Source organism: Ranitomeya variabilis, chromosome 2, assembly GCF_051348905.1.
Source record: "Ranitomeya variabilis isolate aRanVar5 chromosome 2, aRanVar5.hap1, whole genome shotgun sequence".
Lineage (NCBI taxonomy): Eukaryota > Metazoa > Chordata > Amphibia > Anura > Dendrobatidae > Ranitomeya > Ranitomeya variabilis.
This window is the reverse complement of record NC_135233.1, coordinates 835,873,887-835,889,670: the sequence shown is the minus strand read 5'-3', so window position 1 is coordinate 835,889,670 and position 15,784 is coordinate 835,873,887. Positions and strand designations below refer to the sequence as shown.

Below are 15,784 nucleotides of genomic sequence, written 5' to 3'. Positions count from 1 at the left end.
CATTCTCCCTAAGGTCCACAAATCACTCACCAATCCTCCTGGTAGACCCATCGTAGCCTCCACTGACTCGATACTATCACCTTTGTCCATCTACCTCGAAAAGAAACTTACACCCCTTGTTAAGACTACGAAGTCCTTTTTGTTAGACACTGGACATTTTTTGAGCCTCATCAGAGAATACGATACCATACCATCTGATAGCCTACTCGTTACATTAGATGTGAACAGCTTATACACGTCCATCTCACACGAGAAAGGCATTACAGCTACAAGGACACTCCTCCAGGCCTCCAACATGTCCTCTAACTCCATCAAATTCTGTCTAGATCTCCTAGAATTGGTCCTATATGAGAATTTCTTCTTATATGAGGACACCTACTATGTACAGTGCTGCGGGACCGCGATGGGCTCTAACGTCGCACCGGCTTACGCAAATGCGTACATGAGCCACTTTGAAACTAATCATGTCTACCCGGAGGATTTGTTCAAACAACATATCCGATGTTATCATCGCTACATTGATGACATCTTCCTTATCTGGACAGGGTCATCTGAATTACTATTGTCTTTTCACCAATATCTGAACTCAATTCACCCTGAGCTGCAATTTACTATCCAATATGACATGAGTCACATATCGTTCCTAGACACCATGATACACAAAGACCAGACTGGGAAACTCACCAGTGACTTATTTACCAAACCCACAGACTGCAATAATCTCCTACATTATTCCAGTTGCCATCCCAAAGCCACTAAAAACAGCTTACCTCTATCTCAGTTTACGAGGCTAGCTAAGATTGTGTCTGACCCAGCCGTACTCCCAATACGCCTAGATACCATGTCCCAGAAGTTTAGGGACAGAAACTATCCAACACGTTTACTAGAACTAGAGAAAAACAATATCCTGAGTCCACAATCCCCCCGTCCACAATTGGCCACTAAAGAACGTGTCCCCTTTGTACATACATATCATCCCTTAATGCCAAAGGTCCAATCAATCATCAGAAAGCACTGGCCATTACTTTCTAGAGCATACCCCAAAGTGGATTGCTTCACCTCACCGGTTCTAATGTGCAATAGGAGGGCTCCCAACATCAGGGATAAATTGGTGCGAGCCGACATTGGCAGTCCACGTCCCACCATAACTCAAAGCTACCTGACCACACGCAGACAGGGCACCTTTCCCTGTCTGAACTGTGCCTCATGCTCCAATGTGATAAAATCGGACAATGTCACTCACCCCAGGACGGGCAAATCCTTCCCAATTCATGGTTACCACACCTGTAATTCAAACTTCGTGGTGTACCTAATTAAATGTCCGTGCGGCCTCCTATACATTGGAGAAACGACACAACATATCAGGGACCGAATTGCCAGCCACAAATCGACCATTCGGTGCGGCAGGACCTGGCTCCCATTACCTGACCACTTCATTAAACTAAAACACACAGTGGCGCAACTTAAATACCAGGTGATAGAACATGTACCCAGGCCTAGGAGAGGGGGCAATCACATTAGACTATTAAAAACCAGAGAGGCTTACTGGATCCACAAACTTGATACCCTGGCCCCTAGAGGCCTTAATAGGGAGATTGATTGGTTAATATGATTCTATTAACTTCACTATTTATTTTACAGACCCGCTAAATATGATTCTCTCTAGGTGAGTTACTCCATTTTTATTAAAGTCAGCCATACTATCCCATTCAACCCTGGACCTATCTGTTACATTTTCACATGCCCCATTACTGTACCATTCTATAGGGCCATTCATTTATTGATAAACGTAGTTTCCCATTATGCTTCTCTGCACTTCCCTTGCGGTTTTTCTACCTCCTTATGCCCATTTGTGCCATGTCCGCAGCTTATATTATACCTATAGCCACTTTTACTGCCTCTTTCTTTGCCCCATTACATCCGTCGCTATGGTTTCTTAAACAAACATGCGCAGTATACCATTTTCAATAGCGGCACGTCACTTCCGGTCCCGGTGACGCACTTCCGGTCCGGCGATATTGGGCGCAGCATTTAAAATGCCGGGGCACGCTCCAGACATACACCAAACAGCTGCACACTGAGCAGGACGCGGACGCGCCGCTCTACCATCCTGGATACCACGTTAGAAGCAGGTAAATGCTATCACATCATTATATCTTACCACGGCATCCCTGGCCAGCAGGATGCCGATGCGCTACTCCACAGTCATGTGAGTCATTTGTGTCACTGCTACATTACTCCCTCATGGCGTCCTTATAGATCCCGACTCATAGCTCCCCGCACCATTGGCAGCAGGTACACGAGCTAGCTCCTATTTGCCGCACCATCTATTATAGTGTTGCTGTAATAAACCTTATTACTACTACCAATTTATGTGTCCCTGGGCCTCCATCACAGCCACCCCATATTAAGCTATCTATTGCATGAAGGACTTACTGCCATGCCATCTAGCTACACAACATCTTCCCTTATGGCATTACTATACAACTGACAGTCAATATTGACAGAGCACATAGATAGCCACTCACATTTTAGGACTGACTTGCTCTGGTATCTCTACTCTTCCTTTAACATCTCTATTATCCATTACAGTTTCTGGTACTCTAAGTATAAGGGTCCCTCACCATATTCTTCACCTTCTACTCTGGCACCTACAACCAAGGTAATACAAGCTTGTCATTTTTTATGCCACTCAGAGTCATGGATTGTTATTACATTGTATAATGTCATGTTTTGGTACGTTACTGCTACTACTACTGGCTGCCCTATCTTTGTTTAATGCCCCTCTCTAGGTTGGAGACTATAATTGTCTATGCTATCATGATAATCTTGTTACCTTATATTCCTTTGTATATAATGTATATAATATGTATAGTATTCAGTGTCTTATACTTTGTCTTTTTATTTTCACTAGTAACCCCATGACTAAGACCCTGGACGGTCGAAACGTTGGGTTGTCATATCGAAATTTTATCTCTACACTGCTTATGGTCTATTTATCTGTTTGAGACAATCTTTTTTGGAATAAAGTGTGTACAGCACGCCTGCAAATTGACAAACAAGAGTGTGCGGTGAATTTCTACTACTCGGTTCTGGGGCCATTACGGTCCGTTACGCCAGCACCTCATATTTTAGACCTGATTGCACACCATCTCTCCTCATTGTGTATATATATATATATACATATTGGTATAGAGCGGCTCACTCGATTGGACACAGAGGTATAACTTGGAACACTGTCTCTTTAAGAAAAGGCTTGGTTTATTATAGCCGCATAAACCAAGCTTGGGAAAAGAAACACAGTTCTCTGTGAAAAACAGCAAAGCAAAGAAACAAAAAAACACTGTCATTTTCCTAGCTGGGATCAGCCCGCTCACCAGCAGCAATGTCCACGGTTCAGACTGAGCACACAACTTCCTGGAGTGTTCTTTCTCCAGATAACCGCTGAACACTGGAAGCTCCGGCAGTCAGCCATTTAAACCCAGACCATGTGACGCCTGCATTATTTGATTGATCACATGATCTCGACATCACACAGGTCCTGTCAGGACACCGCAGGTGGAGATACAGTGGACCCCCTCCCACCCGCTCTATGGAGGTTCACTAAAAGCAGCCCATAACATAACTCTCATTTAATCCTCTCAGCACGTAGTGTGCTGGAGGAAACTACTTCTGGTTTCACATCACTGACACCATCATGTACAATGACATGTATCTCTCCTCCATCACCTCACGAGTGACTGTCACAATATTTAAGTCCTAGTTCCCACTGTAGTCTTTTTCAGGCTTTGAGCCCAATTAGACATGCCAAGTACATCTTTTAAATGATATCCAATTGGCTACATGCAAACCAGCAAGTGTTTGTGTGTATTAATGATTATTCTGTCCACATAGGAGAGTATGTTCCTGGTAGTACATGTCCTGTTTACATTGACTATAATCCTAAATGACTGTCTATTTAATGTTATAATTAGTGATGAGCGAATATACTTGTTACTCGAGATTTTCCGAGCACGCTCGGGTGACCTCCGAGTATTTTTTAGTGCTCGGAGATTTAGTTTTCATCGCCTAAGCTGAATGATTTACATCTGTTAGCCAGGCTGAGAATATGTGGGGGTTGCCTGGTTGCTAGGGAATCCCCACATGTAATCAAGCTGGCTAACAGATGTAAATCATTCAGCTGCGGCAGTGAAAACTAAATCTCTGAGCACTAAAAAATACTCGGGGGTCACCCGAGCGTGCTTGGGAAATCTCGAGTAACGAGTATATTCGCTCATCACTAGTTATAATCTAATGGCTTTTCTAATATACTTTAATTAAAAAGTCCCTATGATTCCCTCTCTAATCTATGTAACTGCTTTATTTTTTTTTACCTACTTGCTGTTTGATTACATTTGGTTTGAGTATTCCATGATGCACTGGGGATTCTCAAACTAGACATCATTGGGGGCAGAGGCTGTGGTCACTTCCGCGACTTCTGTCCCCACCATGAAATGAAGCTTCATCAGTGATATTAATTTCAGGCTCTAGGCTAGTCCCAGCTCTACTCACCGTACATCGGTTGTCAGTTCCGAAGTATGCGGAGTATGAACTTCCTTGTCACTGTGCAATATTACTTTTACACAGTGACAGTGTGCTCACTCACTAGCTCAGTGTCAATTTGCATCATAAGAAGAGAAGCTATAACTGAAAGCAGAGATCATCTCCTATCCTGAAAGTGATGTCACTGACAGTACGCTCTGTTGCCTGCTCGGAATTGAGACCGACGCATTCTTACTAGCCCAACTCCTGAAACGGACGTTACTGATGAAGTTTCATTTCAGGAAAGGCAGGCACATTTGAGTATCCCAGTTTACGCAGGGGATTTTCAAACAAAATGTCATCAAATATGATGTAGGTAAAAAAATAAAGCAATTAGAGGAGAGAGGGACATTTTTAATTAAAGTACGGTATATTAGAAAAGCTATTAGATTATTACATTAAAAAGTCAGACATTTTGGATTAAAATCAATGTTAGTTTCGGACCACCCCTTTTATTGTTCAGCCGAGAACAATGGTTTTTAAATAGGTTTTAAGTCATCTCACATGACAGACAAGAGTCTTGCTTCTTCATCAGGTGATTGCCGTTGGTTTTCACTGGCCAATAATCATGAATGAGCATCCTTGGGATTGCTTCCTCACTATTAGAAACCTTTCTAAATGGGCCCCTACAGCACGGGTGTAGAAGTAAGTTTAGAGATGTTAATCATTTGAATATGTGTCTCTTCATCAATCCTTGCTTTATAATAATTTTCTTTAACAGTGGATGGAAATACTCAGAAGATGCATCACCCTTTTAACTCAATGTAAATGAAAGTTGTTGGGCTGTATAATATTAATTCAGCTATTAAAGAGAACATTCCTGCTCTCCATCCCAATCCTGAAGAGTGAATAGAAGTGTGATATTTCAGCAGTTGGTAAGCATTGCATTTAAAGAAACATATTCATGTATAGACCAGCAATCAGTCACTATAGACTAGAGTACAGCAATGTCTTCAGGCTTTGTTAGGTTTTATTTTTTCAATTTTTGCTGTTATTGGTGTCCAGGGAATGAATGAAACTCTTGCAGTTTGTGTAACTGGTTAGCTGGTTTTTCATCATTGTTTCATGCTTTCATTTTTGACAGGATGACTTATGTTCTCCAGTTTTTTTGGCATCTGTGACAAAGCTCTGTCTGATTCTTTTCTATAATTACTGTCTATCTCTGACGTGGCGGCGAAACATAGTCAAACTCTTCACACATTTTTCATCTTTAGTTTTCTTTTATGGTTAGGCACATTCATTTATATTATGCTAACCGTAGACTTTGTGTTTGTTTTGTCTCTGGCACAGGTTTGTATTTGACTGGATTATTTAGTTTGAATGTATCTGTTTTGGTAGCTTTTCACATGTTCAGGATTTGACACAGATTTTGGCACTGATTCTGCCAGCGAAGCCACATCAACCCTAAAAACAATTTGCCCTTATTCGTGCGAGTGAGATTTTTAGAACTTTGGTCAAATGGAGTGAAAAAAAATCTGCTTAAATTATTGTACAGGGCATGTTAAAAAAATTCAATGAAAAGTGCGTGCTACTTGTTATCAATGATTCTGCACGGAAAAGCTTATGGATTTTGGCACTTGCTGACAAGCCCCATTATATGTTGCTCATTCTCGTGGATCTGAAGCACATCTTACTGCACATCTGTGGCAGAAATTTGAGTGTCAACCTTCAGTTTCTGCCACTGATTCTGGAGTAAATCATAAGGTTTAGGCCGGCGTCACACTAGCGAGTTTTACGGACGTATGAGAGGTGCAGAAAATACGGATTGCATACGGTACAATGATTCTCTATGTCCCAGCTCCTATCTGCCGTATTTTACTGATCCGTATTATACGGTCTTGTACGGCCGTAGAAAATCGCAGCATGCTGTGTTTGTCACCGTATTGCGCAAAAAAATCGCCAATGAAAGTCTATGGGGGCGAGAAAAATACGGATTACACACGGACCAGCAGTGTGACTTGCGAGAAATACGCAGCGGTGTTCTATAGAAAAGCCGGTAATTCAATTGCCAGCTTTTTCTTTCTCCTTCACAAACCCGACATGATATGAGACATGGTTTACATACAGTAAACCATCTCATATCCCTTTTTTACTAATGTTAGTAGTGTGTATGTGCAAAATTTGGGTGCTGTAGCTTGTAAAATAAAGGGTTATTGTAAAATAAAGGCTCGAGTTCATATGAGGACATCCAGCAGAGGGCGCATCACCGCGACACAAGGTAACTACAGGACATTCCCCTGCATTCCATTCATTCCCTGGGGTTTTACAGCCACGAGCACTGCATTAGCACAGCTCTTGGCTGTAAAATGATTTAACCCCTTCAGATGGATTTACATCGTGGGACTGATAGAATGACGGAAGGTATGGGATATTGTTGATTTTTTATGTTACCTTTTTTTACAGGACGAGGGTCTTCAGGTGGATTACCAGTATAATAAAATATTAAAACACCCTGTGTCTTTATTTCATTAAAATACTTTTAAATAATGTGTGTGTGTGTTTTATTAACCATTTCGTACTATTGGATTAATAATGGATAGGTGTCATAATTGACGCCTCTCCATTATTAATCTGGCTTAATGTCACCTTACAATAGCAAGGTGACATTAACCCTTCATTACCCCATATCCCACCGCTACACGGGAGTGGGAAGAGAGTGGCCAAGTGCCAGAATAGGCGCATCTTCCAGATGTGCCTCTTCTGGGGTGGCTGGGGGCAGATGTTTTTAGCCAGGGGGGCCAATAACCATGGACCCTCTCTAGGCTATTAATATCTGCCCTCAGTCACTGGCTTTACCACTCTGGCGGAGAAAATTGTGCGGGAGCCCACGCCAATTTTTTCCGCGATTTAACCCTTTATTTTACAAGCTACAGCGCCCAAATTATGCACGTACACACTACTAACATTAGTAGTGTGGAATATGCAAAAAAAAAGGGATATGAGATGGTCTGCTGTATGTAAACCATGTCTCATATCCTGTCGCGTTTGTGAAGGAGAAAGAAAAAGTCGGCAATTGAATTACCGGCTTTTCACATATCTCGCGCTGAATTAAATATAAATACAGTATATATATATATATATATATATATATATATACACACTCACCGGCCACTTTATTAGGTACACCATGCTAGTAACGGGTTGGACCCCTTTTGCCTTCAGAACTGCCTCAATTATTAATAATAATAATAATAATAATCTTTATTTATATAGCGCCAACATATTCCGCAGCGCTTTACAGTTTAACAGTTTCAAACACAACAGTCATAGGTAACAATGTTAACAATACAGCAATAAAGCAAAATAAGACGACCCTGCTCGTGAGAGCTTACAATCTACAATGAGGTGGGGAGATACAAAGTACAGGTGTGTATTTACAATGATGTATTTACAATGATGGTCCAGCCATCTTCAGGGGGTGGGGGGTAGATGAGATAGTGAATGGGCTACACACACACACAAACATAAAATGACTGATTAGGGAACGTGATAGGCCGCTCTGAACAAATGAGTTTTGAGTGAGCGCCTAAAGCTATGCAAGTTGTGGATGGTCCTAATATCTTGGGGTAGAGCATTCCAGAGGATTGGCGCAGCACGGGAGAAGTCTTGGAGTCGGGAGTGGGAGGTACGGAATAGTGCAGAGGTTAGTCGAAAGTCGTTTGCAGAGTGCAGCGGTCGGCTAGGCCGATAGACAGAAATGAGGGAGGAGATGTAAGGGGGTGCCGCACTGTGGAGAGCTTTGTGGGTGAGAACAAGTACTTTGAATTGTATCCTGTAATGAATGGGCAGCCAGTGTAATGACTGGCGAAGAGCGGACACGTCCGAGTAACGATTAGCCAGATGGACGACCCTGGCTGCTGCATTAAGGATAGACTGGAGAGGGGAAAGTCGCGTGAGGGGGAGGCCAATTAAAAGAGAGTTACAGTAGTCCAGGCGGGAGTGGATTAGGGCGACAGTGAGAGTTTTTGTTGTCTCCATGGTGAGAAAAGGGCGGATTCTAGAGATGTTCTTTAGGTGTAAGCGGCACGAGCGGGCAAGAGATTGTATGTGGGAGGTGAAGGAGAGATCGGAGTCAAACATGACACCCAGACAGCGTGCCTGCTGCCTAGGTGTTATTATGGTGCCACCCACGGAGAGGGAAATGTCAGATTTAGGGAGGTTAGTAGAAGGCGGGAGCAGAAGAAGTTCAGTTTTGGAGAGGTTGAGCTTCAGATAGAGAGCGGACATGATGTTAGAGACTGCAGACAGACAGTCAGTGGCGTTCTGTAGTACAGCGGGGGTAAGGTCAGGGGCTGACGTGTATAGTTGTGTGTCATCAGCGTAAAGATGGTACTGAAAGCCAAATCTGCTGATGGTCTGTCCAATTGGGGCCGTGTAGAGGGAGAAGAGAAGGGGGCCAAGGACTGAGCCCTGAGGTACCCCGACAGTGAGAGGAAGAGGAGATGAAGTGGAGCCGGAGAACAGAACACTGAAGGAGCGGTCAGAAAGATAGGAAGAGAACCAGGAGAGAGCAGTGTCCTTAATGCCTAGTGACTGGAGCCTAGAGAGTAGGAGAGGGTGGTCAACAGTGTCGAAAGCTGCAGAAAGATCGAGGAGAATGAGCAGAGAGTGGTCACCGTTACATTTTGCTGTCAGAAGGTCATTGGTCACCTTGATGAGTGCAGTTTCAGTTGAATGTAGTGGGCGGAACCCGGACTGTGAAGGGTCTAGGAGGGAATGAGTGGAGAGGTAACGGGTAAGGCGGGAGTAGACTAGGCGCTCCAGGAGTTTTGAGATGAAGGGTAGATTGGAGACCGGTCTGTAGTTGTTTGCACGTGATGGGTCAAGGGTAGGTTTTTTTAGTAATGGAGTAATGATAGAGTGTTTGAAGGAGGAGGGGAAAATGCCAGAGGAGAGGGAGAGATTAAAGATTGCAGTTAGGTGAGTTGTGACGACTGGAGAGAGAGACTGGAGGAGGTGTGAGGGAATGGGGTCGGTGGTGCATGTAGTCGGACGAGAAGAGGAGAGGAGCTTGGAGACTTCTTCTTCTGTGATGGGATCGAATGTGGAGAGTGAGCCAGGGGAGATGCAGGGAGGAATGGGAGTCATTGCACTTGGTGTCTGGGAGCGGATTTCCTGACGGATGTTATCTATTTTCTCTATAAAGTGGGAGGCCAGGTCATCAGCACAAATGTCTGTGATAGGGTCTTGTGCTTTTGGCCTGAGGAGGGAGTGAAACGTGTCAAAAAGTTTCTTGGGGTTGTTGGATAGTGAGGAGATCAGGGTGGTGAAGTAGGTCTGTTTGGCAAGGTGAAGGGCAGAGTTATAGGTCCTTAACATAAATTTGAAGTGCAAGAAGTCTTCTGGGGTGCGAGTTTTCCTCCATAAGCGTTCAGCACACCTGGAGCATCGCTGGAGAAATCGGGTTTGCGATGTGAGCCAGGGCTGTTTCACTCTGTGTTTGGAGGTTCTGAAGGTGAGGGGAGCTACTTGGTCTAGGGTGCTTCTAAGAGTGTCATTGAAGTAATGTACAGCCAGATCAGGATAGGAACAAGAGGAGACTGGGGACAGTGATGAGTGTAAGGAGTCTGAAAGTGTGTGAGAATTAATAGCATGTAGATTTCTGAATGTGTGGTAGGTAGGAGAGTGGGATGCAGATGTGGACATGGGGCTGTTAATGGGAATGTTGAAGTCTCCCAGGATAAGGGTTGGTAATTCTGAGGACATGAAGTGCGGCAGCCAGGCTGAGAAGTCGTCCAGGAAGTGGGTAGGTGAGCCTGGGGGCCGGTATATGACCGCTACTCTGAGGGGGAGGGGACGGAAGAGCCTGATGGTGTGGACCTCAAAAGAAGGGAATGAAAGTGAAGAAACTGGGGGTATAACCTGGAACGTGCATTGGGGGGACAAGAGTATGCCGACTCCACCACCAGGTCTGTTAGTGGGTCTTGGGGAATGGGAGAATTGTAAGCCACCATGGGAAATGGCAGCAGGGGAGACAGTGTCAGAGTCTTGGATCCAGGTTTCAGTGAGGGCCAACAGATTGAGAGAGTTGTTCAGAAAGTAGTTGTGCAGGAAAGGGAGCTTGTTACATACAGACCGTGGATTCCAAAGGGCACAATTGAAAGGGAGAGGTGAGGGAGTGCAAGTAATATTAATAAGGTTAGTATGGTTTTGATATGAGATAGGGTAGCAGTTGAGGTTGGGGGATGGGGGACCGGGGTTGGGGGATATGTCCCCCAAAATCAGTAGGAGTAACAAGATAAAAAGCAAGTAGTTTTTTGAAATGTTTGTAGTTTTTTTGTGCAGTGTGTTTGTGTAAGATGGGCTGAGGTTTTTCAGGAAGGTGAGAAGTGCATGGGAGCTGTACATGGGAGATGGAAGCAGTGAGGAGCTGATCTGTATGAGTCGTGGTGGAGGGGGGATTGGGCGGTGAATGTGGATTGCAAGGGAGCATAGGAGGATAGGAATAAAGCACATGGTGAGAAGGGAAAACAGAGTGTGGGTTACCTGACTCCTGCCCTGACTAACTGCCATGGAATAACTGCGGTATCACGACGCTTATCTTCCGTGACGCTTTGCTTATGTGACGCGTGCACCCCCACTAGCGTGCCCCCTAAGGATGGTTCTACATTTATAGTCCAGTGATGGGTCAGAAGAGATGGATTATGGGACCAGGGTGGGGATAATTTGGCAGCTGGGGCCAGCACACCAGGGGGTGGTTAAATGATCAAAGGCATTGTAGCTGGCAACATGCTATAACACCTTCACCTGATTGTATCTAGAGTGGCCACAGTAATTGATATACATCAAACAGTGAGTACAGCCTACAATACAACCAATGAATTATACCAAACATTACGCAGGCACATTAAAATAAGTTGCTAGATGGTATAGTGGCAGATGAGACATGGACAGCAAGCAGAGGTGGGAAGCTATACCATTAATTCTAATGCAGCAGATGAGACATGGACAGCAAGCAGAGGTGGGAAGCTATACCATTAATTCTAATGCAGCAGATGAGACATGGACAGCAAGCAGAGGTGGGAAGCTATACCATTAATTCTAATGCAGCAGATGAGACATGGACAGCAAGCAGAGGTGGGAAGCTATACCTGTGTGAATTCTTCGTGGCATAGATTCAACAAGGTGCTGGAAGCATTCCTCAGAGATTTTGGTCCATATTGACATGATGGCATCACATAGTTGCCGCAGATTTGTCGGCTGCACATCCCAAAGATGCTCCATACAAGGCAGGATGGATCCATGCTTTCATGTTGTTTACGCCAAATTCTGACCCTACCATCCGAATGTCGCAGCAGAAATCGAGACTCATCAGACCAAGCAACGTTTTTCCAATCTTCTACTGTCCAATTTCGATGAGCTTGTACAAATTGTAGCCTCAGTTTCCTGTTCTTAGCTGAAAGGAGTGGTACCCGGTGTGGTCTTCTGCTGCTGTAGCCCATCTGCCTCAAAGTTCGACGCACTGTGCGTTCAGAGATGCTCTTAGGCCTACCTTGGTTGTAACGGGTGGCGATTTGAGTCACTGTTGCCTTTCTATCAGCTCGAACCAGTCTGCCCATTCTCCTCTGACCTCTGGCATCAACAAGGCATTTCCGCCCACAGAACTGCCGCTCACTGGATTTTTTTTCTTTTTCGGACCATTCTCTGTAAACCCTAGAGATGGTTGTGCGTGAAAATCCCAGTAGATCAGCAGTTTTTGAAATACTCAGACCAGCCCTTCTGGCACCAACAACCATGCCACGTTCAAAGACACTCAAATCACCTTTCTTCCCCATACTGATGCTCGGTTTGAACTGCAGGAGATTGTCTTGACCATGTCTACATGCCTAAATGCACTGAGTTGCCGCCATGTGATTGGCTGATTAGAAATTAAGTGTTAACAAGAAGTTGGACAGGTGTACCTAATAAAGTGGCCAGTGAGTGTATATATATATATGTGTTTGTGTGTCTCAATGACATATATATATATATATATATATATATATATATATATATATATATATATATATATACTGTATATATGTTTTAACGAACATTTGAGCACATAAATCCATTAGATGTCGGTTTTGCAAGCCTGCGAGAAAATATCGCAGTACTGATGCCATACGGATTACATACGGAGGATGCCATGCGCAAAATACGCTGCCACACCCTGCCTACGGATGACATACGGATCACTATTTTGGGAACATTTCTGTGTATTACGGCCGTAAAAAACAGACCGTATTTTCATACGCTGAGTGTGAAGCCGGCCTTAGTAGTAAAAAAAATGCTTGGACCTTCAGAAAGTTCAGTAATAAAAAAAATACCTTTGGACCTTGCAGACTGCAGTCCCCGTTTTCCTGGTTGTGAGATGTGTTATTGTTCAGAAACCTCATCCCCTCCAAAAGAGGTGTGGTTTCACTCCCTCTGTGTGTAAGGCAATATTCAGACCTCTGGTTTTTCTCGTACGCAAAAATAGGTCTGAGCTTCATCAGTGTTTTTGACTAGTGTCATCAGAAATTGGTCAGTTTATCACCTTTGACCATCAGAGTTTGATCAGGGTTTCATAAATTTTTCTCAGATGTAAAATAAAACTGCTGGAGGTTTCTCAAGCTTCTTCTATCAAATAGTCCATAAATAACAGACAGGAAACGGAAGGGCATACGGGTGTTGTGCGATCTTTTTCACTGATCCATAGACTTGCATTGGTGAAATTGATCCAAGGCATGGATCAAAAGTTGACATGCCTCTGATTTTTTTCACAGACCACTCGGGCCGAGGCATAGATGAGGCATGTGAACAAAGTCATAGATTATCAAAAGTACAAGTTCTGTCCGTGAAAAACGCAAATATCACTTGTACAAGAAAAACTAACATCTGAATTAGCCCTAAGATGGCCTGCCGTGAGATGGCAAGATGGAGTACAGGTTGGAAGATTTTGGCTTACTTCCTAGTCCCCTAGTTTCACTCGAACAGCGCAGTCAGATGGTCATATAAATTGAAACAATATCGGAAAGCACAGTGCATGGACAAGCCAGCTGAACTCTCGACCTGAGCGTGGCAGCTTCATGTATTTTTATGTAGCTATCATACTTACGTCGGGAGAGCCACCAGCCAATCTGCCATGCATTCCAGTCTTGTTCCAATTTATTCGGCTAACTAACTGCGACCTAAGACAAACCCCCTCATGGCAGATATGGAGAGAAAATAAGTTTTAAGCAGAAATGCAAAGGAATTAAAAAATATTTATATCTGCTTAAATAAGATCTATCTCTCCTGACTATCTTGGTAAGTTCCTGATTTCCTCATAAAATAGCCTTTATGGATAATTCTTCCTTTGAAATCTGGAGTGTGCTTATCCCCCTATTATAATTCAAGTAAATGTGGGAATAAATTGGAAGCAGTTACCATTTCCCTTGTAAATGGGGTATATTCCTTCAGTCTGACATTGTCTAATCGATGCTGACATTGTGTAATATTTTCTATAGATTTCCACAAGGAATATTGTTTTTTTTATAGAGCATATAAGAATTTACTACCTTATTCCTGTCAGGAGAGATTACAAGTCATGCATGAAAATGTATTAAAGCAGAATTTCTATGAATAATGTTTTCCTCCAGGTATGCCTAAAGTTTTCTACGTGTCTATTTTGGGATTCTGGGCTTGCAAACCAGCTATATATTGTACTTATTGTTTAATTGTAGCTTTGCATTTAAAGTTCAATACATTTATAAGGAATAAATAGAAAAAACTATATCTTTTTATTTAAAACCTATGTGCAATAGCTTGGAATCAAAATGTTTTACATTTTCAACGAAAACTTAAAAATAGCGCTTTGGATTTTTCTTTAATCTAAGAATCATCCATTTTTAGTAATTCCAGCTTTTCACAGTTCTAGCTGTCAGCGTGTTGAGTTTATCTGCATTAATGTAACTCCATGTTTTCAGAAGCTTATCCCACAAAATGGCTTGTTGGACAGGTTTGTCATATCGAATAATCAAGCTGCTCCCAAAACAGCTCAATATGTTTGAGATGTCTGAATCTGAGTGCCGGCGGAGAGCAGGGTCGGTGGTAGGGGAAGAGAAACTAGGCAATTGCCCAGGGTTCCCACTCCCTTGGGGGACCCCCAGCTTCTACAACACATATTTGGTATCGCTGCATTTGTAAAAGTCTAATCTATCAAAATATAAAGTAAATTAATCCGATCAGTAAATGGCGTAATGAGAGAAAAATCAAAATGCCAAACTTATTTTTTTTTTTTTGGTCACCTCAACAGTGCAATAAAATGCAATAAGATGCAAAGAAAACATCTTCACTGCCACAAAATGGTTTACACTATGTTCCAAATTATTATGCAAATTACATTTTTATCAGATTTTCCTAAATGGTCGGTGCAAATGACAGTCAGTCTAATAAATGTCATCACCCGTTAGATTATACATCGAATTTTATTGAAGAAACCTCCCAATGATAACAGTATAATCTCCAAAATGAATAAAAACTCAAAATGCACTGTTCCAAATTATTATGCACAGTAGAATTTCTAAACATTTGATATGTTTTAAAGAACTGAAAATGCTCATTTGTGGAATTTGCAGCATTAGGAGGTCACATTCACTGAACAAAAAAGCTATTTAACGCCAAAACATCCCAACAGGCCAAGTTACATGTTAACATAGGACCCTTCTTTGATGTCACCTTCACAATTCTTGCATCCATTGAACTTGTGAGATTTTGGAGAGTTTTTGCTTGTATTTCTTTGCATGAAGTTGGAATAGCCTCCCAGAGCTGCTGTTTGGATGAGAACTGCCTCCCACCCTCATAGATCTTTTGCTTGATGATCCTCTAAAGGTTCTCTATAGGGTTGAGGTCAGGGGAAGATGGTGGCCACACCATGAGTTTATCTCCTTTTATGCCCATAGCAGCCAATGACTCAGAGGTATTCTTTGCAGCATGAGATGGGGCATTATCAACATGAAGATGATTTTGCTCCTGAAGGCACGTTTCTGCTTTTTAGACCATAGAAGAAAGTTGTCAGTCAGAAACTCTATATACTTTGCAGAGGTCATTTTCACACCTTCAGGAACCTTAAAGGGCCTTACCAGCTGTTTCTCATGATTCTGGCCCAAAACATGACTCCTCCACCTCCTCGCTAACGTTGCAGCCTTGTTGGGACATGGTGGCCATCCACCAACCATCCACTACTCCATCCATCTGGACC

At 43.0% G+C, this 15,784-nt stretch overlaps 1 protein-coding gene across 4 annotated transcripts in view; it reads left to right on the top strand.

The window, feature by feature from the left end:
- Positions 1-15,784, top strand: part of DLGAP2 (DLG associated protein 2) — a 1,328,681-nt gene that overhangs the window by 49,417 nt on the left and 1,263,480 nt on the right. For 2 of the 4 annotated variants that reach the window (XM_077290074.1, XM_077290078.1), the window contains exon 2: positions 5,303-5,456. The exons of the other annotated variants lie outside the window; for them this stretch is intronic. The gene's annotated coding sequence lies outside the window, so the exon portion shown is untranslated. The remainder of the gene's footprint in view (positions 1-5,302; positions 5,457-15,784) is intronic. 4 annotated transcript variants of the gene reach the window in all.